The sequence below is a fragment of the Eubalaena glacialis genome, chromosome 5 (assembly GCF_028564815.1).
Source record: "Eubalaena glacialis isolate mEubGla1 chromosome 5, mEubGla1.1.hap2.+ XY, whole genome shotgun sequence".
NCBI lineage: Eukaryota > Metazoa > Chordata > Mammalia > Artiodactyla > Balaenidae > Eubalaena > Eubalaena glacialis.
In genome coordinates, this window is record NC_083720.1 from 6,051,125 (window position 1) to 6,056,913 (window position 5,789).

The window sequence follows — 5,789 nt, forward strand, 5'->3', positions numbered from 1 at the left end:
TAAGACAGTATTATAAAGGCCAGATAGAGACATGCATGGTGCCTTATGGGAGCATTTAATAGTAACATCTAATCCTACCTAAGGAGAACAGAGATGAGATCCTGGAGGGTGATTAATAAACTGGGCATTAAAGGCTAACCAGGCAAAGGGTTATGGGAGGGTTGGGATTGTGGAAAGCATTCCAGCTTGTGGGTGCAACGTGTGTAATGCCACGGAGGAAGAAATTGTACAGAGTACACGGGGACCATTATCGAGTCCAAGCTCGTGCTGCCCACCACATGACAGGCCAATAAATCAAAAGACAAGTCGTTGGGGAAAGGAATAGCGACTTTATTTGGAAAGCCAGCAGACCGAGAAGATGGTGGACCAGTGTCCCAAAGAATCATCTTACCCGAGTTAGCATGCAGGCTTCTTTTATAGTAAAAGGGGAGGGAGTGTTGCAGGTTGTGGCACACCTCTTGCTGCAGGAATCCTTTGTTCTTGCAGCCCTCGATGTGGGGCCGGTCACAAGGTTCCTATAAAGCTCCAGCAAGGCAGATGTTGTTCTCTGTTCTGCAACTTTGTATCTCTATATGAATGGAAAAGTGTTATTCCTTTAAAGATCAGAGCCTTGAGAATGGGCTATCCTGTATATTTCAGGCTTTAGGCAACATTCTTTTACAAAAGGTGCAGAGCCAGCATGACTAAGCCCAGGCAACACAGCACAAGTGTAAGGGACAGGGCTAAAGGAACAGATCCAATATGGAGTCAGGTTTGTTATTCTCTGTTACAGGACCTCAAGTGGTGTTTGTGGCAGGTATCAAGGCATAAAGCTGGAGAAGTAGGCAAAGGCCAGGTCATTTGGGATCACATAGGCCTTGGTGAGCAATCTTTATGTGATTCCTTGGGGGGTAAGCAACGGGCAGCTTTCACAAAACCCTATAGTGAGTAGAGACTAGATTCTAGAGGACCGGTGTGTAAGAAGGGTCACAATAAAAAGGTGGTGACAGTGTTCTAGACAAGACGTGACAACAACCAAACCAGGGCTATGGACATAGAGACTGAGATAAGGGATGTATTGGTTTCCTATTGCTGCTATAAGAAGTTACTACATAGTTAATGGCTTAAAACAACACAAATGTATTACCTTACAGTTGTGGAGGTCAGAAGTCTGAAGTGGGTTTTATAAGCCTAAACTCAAGGTGTCAGCAAAGCTGTGTTCCTTCTGGTTGCTTTAGGGGAGAATCTGTTTCTTTGCCTTTTCCAGATTTCCTGCATTCCTTGTTTCATTGCCTCTTCCTTGCATCATTCTGACCTCTGTTTTTGTCATCACATCTCTGACTGTGACCCTCCTGTCTCCCTCTTATAATGACTGTGATCCCATTGGGGTTGGCTCACCGCGATAATACTATCCTGTGTCATTATCCTCACCCCCAAATCCTTAACTGAATCACATCTACAAAGTCCCTTTTGCCATGTAAGGTAATATATCCACCAGTTTGAGGGATAAGGATGGAAACATCTTTGACAGGTCGTTATTCTGTCTACCACACAGGACAAGTTGAAAAAATATTTAGGAGGACTCTGTAATTTACGAAGATGGTGTGGGATGAGTGAAAGAGAAGGTAAAACATGCCCGGCTGTTTAACAGGCTGACTTTAAGAGGTGTCATCAATGGCGATGAAGTAAGCTGGAGGAGAAACCGTTCAGGTGTGAGGGTTATCATTCAGGTGTAAGGTGAGGAGCACATAGAGATGGGGGTGCCTGTGGAACGTCAAGCCAACAGGAGACGTCTAGCTATCCAGCAGGTATGTTGCTATCTGAACCTGAAGCATGGATGAAAACTGCTGGAAGTTTAGATTTGGATGTTTCCAGCCTTTAGGGAGCAGAGTTGAAGCCGTGTTGGACGAAAACACATGGGGAGAAATTGAGAGTGGGGAGGACAACAGGGAACCGGCATTAAGGGTGTTTGGAAGAGCAGCCCTCAACGTTGACCGAGGAGGATTTGTCAGAAAATTGGTAAAGGAAATATTTCAAGAGCCAAGGCAACAGAGCAGTGGTTTTTACACTGTGCTCCTCAAAGCCCCACTAGGGATTACTGCATTTCACAGTAGCAGAGAGGAGTGAATAAATGGGACTCCACACTGCTCACCAAAATCAGAGTGACTGTGCTTTCATTTGAGTCATAGGTTCACATTTTTTCCATAGGGTTTTATTTAAATAAGGGGCTTTTTAATAAAATTGTATTTAAAATATGAAAATCTCTAGAGTAGAGAAGTTAGGGTAGAGTGAATGATGAACCTCACATGGTCGCTTGGCTAGAGCATAGGGTGAATGTAGCCAAAACCATACAGCTGTGATTGCGTTTATCAATCTGTGTAATTAACAACTCGTGTTGTCGGTTCCCTATGTTCTCATATAGCATCTTGTACATAGCTTGATCATGGCTCTTTCCATATTCCATTTTCATTTTTGTTTTAACTTCTCTGTATCCCCCTCTAGATTATGAATACGCTAAGAATCTCCCCGGTGGCTTTCATCTTTGTATTGCAAGTGTAAAAAAATGCAGAAAAATGTATTCCCCAGACTTCATCATAAGGAGAAATTTTGCCTGTATTTAGGTAAAGAGAGAGACCTCAAAAGCATGCTTACATAAAATATGATGCTTACTAAACTGCTTTGTGGGAGAAAGAGAGATAGATTGTTTTGTTCCTGAGGAGAAAGGAGAGGAAAAGGAAGAATGAACGAAGAATAAAAAGAAAGACAGCAAAGAGAAGGCAGGAGATCTTGAGATGCAACTCCGGTCCATAAATTGTCAATAATGTTTCTACACTTATAAATCCTATCCTTTAAATTAATAACTGATAAAGGTTATGAATTTCGTGCTGAGCTAACATAGAGCAAAACAGAGACAGTGTGTTTAGAGGAGGTATTTGGCAAAAGTGCCATGGAAATGTAATATCCGGGAATTTGAAGAGATCACAAAGAGGCTTTGAACTTTAACTGGCAAACAAAGGGTTTTTGAAATAGAATATTTTAGACCAGTGCTGCCCAACAGAAACATAACGTGAATCACAAAAGACAAGCCACATAGGTAATTTTCAATGTCCTTGTAGTCACATTAAAAAAGTAAAAATAAGTAGTAGAATTAATTTTAATAATATGTTTTATTTGACAAAATATATCCAAAATATTTTCATATAAGCATGTAATTAACATAAAAATGATTAATGTACTGTGTCACATTCCTTTTTTGATACTAAGTCTCCAAAAATTGGTGCACATTTTGTATTTACAGTACATTTGAATTTGAACTAGCCACATTCAAGGACTCCATATATGGCTAGTGGCTTCTATACTGGACATCAAAACTCTAGATTTCCATAGTCCAGGTAACCTGCAGCTGATAGTAAGATTTCATTTTCAGTGCTCCCCTGGGATTGTTGAACTTGGACCAAATATGGAACTACATCTTGGATAATGCTTAACCAGTAATACAGTCTCACCATAGCTGCCTAACTGTTGGATGCATATAAGTTAGGACAAAACAGAGTATCAGTGAAGACAGTTTCTTGAGTAGGAAGAAAATGGTTAAGCGTCAGGTCTTCAATGCATTCTCTTCCTTTACCTGGAAAATGCCTCCAAGAAAGAACGAAGGTGACCCAGTCAATCTTCTTATACACATTCTAATTACAGAACTCCTGGGAAAAGCACTAATGCATTCAGTAGTGGGGGAGTCTTTTATCTATGGAATACTTTGAGCCGATGCACCTGGTCTGTCCATGATTGCTTATGACAGTCTGTGGATTGCAGGGGGCGGGGAATGAAATTTATGGATGTGTGGCCATGGCCTTCTAGGAAATGTCATGAAAGCTATTTGGTATAAAATGAAGGAATTTCAGGATTAAAACAGATCCCTTCTGTGTAGGTACTGTAGTCACATACATTGTTAGTGATCTCCTACATTCATCAGGGCTGGAAGGTATTGATGTGATAAGAAAGCACCAGGGGACCTGCACTAGGGATTCCAGATTTCTCTGCTTTGCCTTTTCCATGGATTAATTTAAAACTCAAAATTATTACTAAAGTTTGAAACTCTGGTTCAAGTGAGTCTGGTTTGATAATTCAGTCCTTGGCATTTTTTCATTAAGAGATTAGAATATTTAACGTGAAGAAAATGAGGTCTGTAAAGATACACTTAATGACTCGGTTGCCAATATAGCCCTGATAATTAAGCAGGTACTCGAATGCTTGGCAAAGATTACTTGATCTAGAGTGGTGCTGTTCTAGATGGTAGCCCCTAGCCATATGTGACTATTTAAACTTTAATTAATTAAAATTAAAGTTCAGGTCCTTACTTGTATTAGCTACACTTAAAATGTTCAGTAGTCACATATGTCTAGTAGCTATTCTATGGACCAGATGAATATTGAACATTTCCTTCACTGCAGAAAGTTCTATCGAACAACCTTGCTCTATACATTAGAGATTTTATTGGGAAATCGAACGTCACAGACTAGAGAGAGACTTGGGTTTGAGTCAGAGCATTTCAATAAAATAAGACAGAAATGTCAGGCATGCAACTAGGAAAAGAGTTTGCTTAGGTTTTTTTTTTTTTTTCCTGCTAAAAGCTTTATTGTTTCCATTTGGTCCAAGGCTTGGGAGAGGGCTCCAGGGTAGTTAAAAAGCTGCCTAGTGGCTGCAGAGAGGGGCTTCGGGCAGAAACCCTGACACCAGAGGGGCTCCTCAAAGGCTGCTGGGCTTTGGAGGCTCCTAGCTGTCCTTGAGGCTGTCTTTCCAAGTGATGCTCACCCAGCCCAGCCTGGGGACCAGCCGGCCTGCGCAGGTCGGTCAGGTGGTTGCCATCTTCGTGATAAGTTTCACCTGCTCCTCCAGGAAGCAGCTCTCCAGGAAGTCACAGAGGCGGGGTCTGCAGGCGGAACCCACAGCGCGCAGCTCCAAAAGGGTCGAGGTCGGGTTATTCTCCGTGAGCGTGGTGACTTCCACAGCACCCTGTGTTTCACCCCACTCATCTTGGGACGGCTTCTGCACATCCTGGAAGAGGGCGCAGCTGCCGCGCTGGTTTTGCATTTTCAAGAGACTCTGGACGCCCTCTCGCTTCTCCTCGGCCATTTCGCGGAAAAGAAAAGTGGTCCACGCCGGCAAGAGCCACATGGTCGTGGTGGAAGTAGAAACCCAGAGAGAGGTAGGTGTAGGGGGCCCGCAGATGCCTGTTGACCAGGCGGTTGACGACAGCTTCTACCTCAGGGGAATAATTCTGATGAATCTGGGAGCTCATGGTTGATCGGTAATAAGGAGTTAAGATCAAAAAATGGTGTTGGCAGGTCCTGGTGGCCGAGGGTAGATGAGTGGCTGATTCGGAAAGTTGAGACTGGAAAAAAGGTTGGAGGGTGGGCAGAGACTGAAGCAAGGGGCATCCCTGGGTCTGGTGCATCTAAACACTGTTGAAGCAATAGACAGACCTGTAGGACCATCGAGTGCGCTGCCGCTTAGGTCTTGAGAGGTGAAGGAGAGTGGAGAAGAGGAGAGAGTTTTAATGGGGAGAGACGGGGAGCTAGAGAGACGGGAGAAGGCTGTACATTCTGCCATATAATTCTATACTTGGGAGTATACAGTTTGTTTTTTTTTTTTTTTAATCAGAAGCCTTTGGGGAACTTTTTTTTTTTAACTTTTTTTGGGGGGGTTTATTTATTTATTTATTTATTTATTTATGGCTGTGTTGGGTCTTCGTTTCTGTGCGAGGGCTTTCTCTAGTTGCGGCGAGTGGGGGCCACTCTTCATCGCGGTGC

The 5,789-nt window shown here is 42.9% G+C and overlaps 1 pseudogene; it reads right to left on the bottom strand.

Moving 5' to 3' along the window:
• Positions 1–4,612: 4,612 nt before the first annotated feature.
• Positions 4,613–5,278, bottom strand: LOC133091728 (ferritin light chain-like; annotated as a pseudogene).
• Between the last annotated feature and the right edge of the window lie 511 nt (positions 5,279–5,789).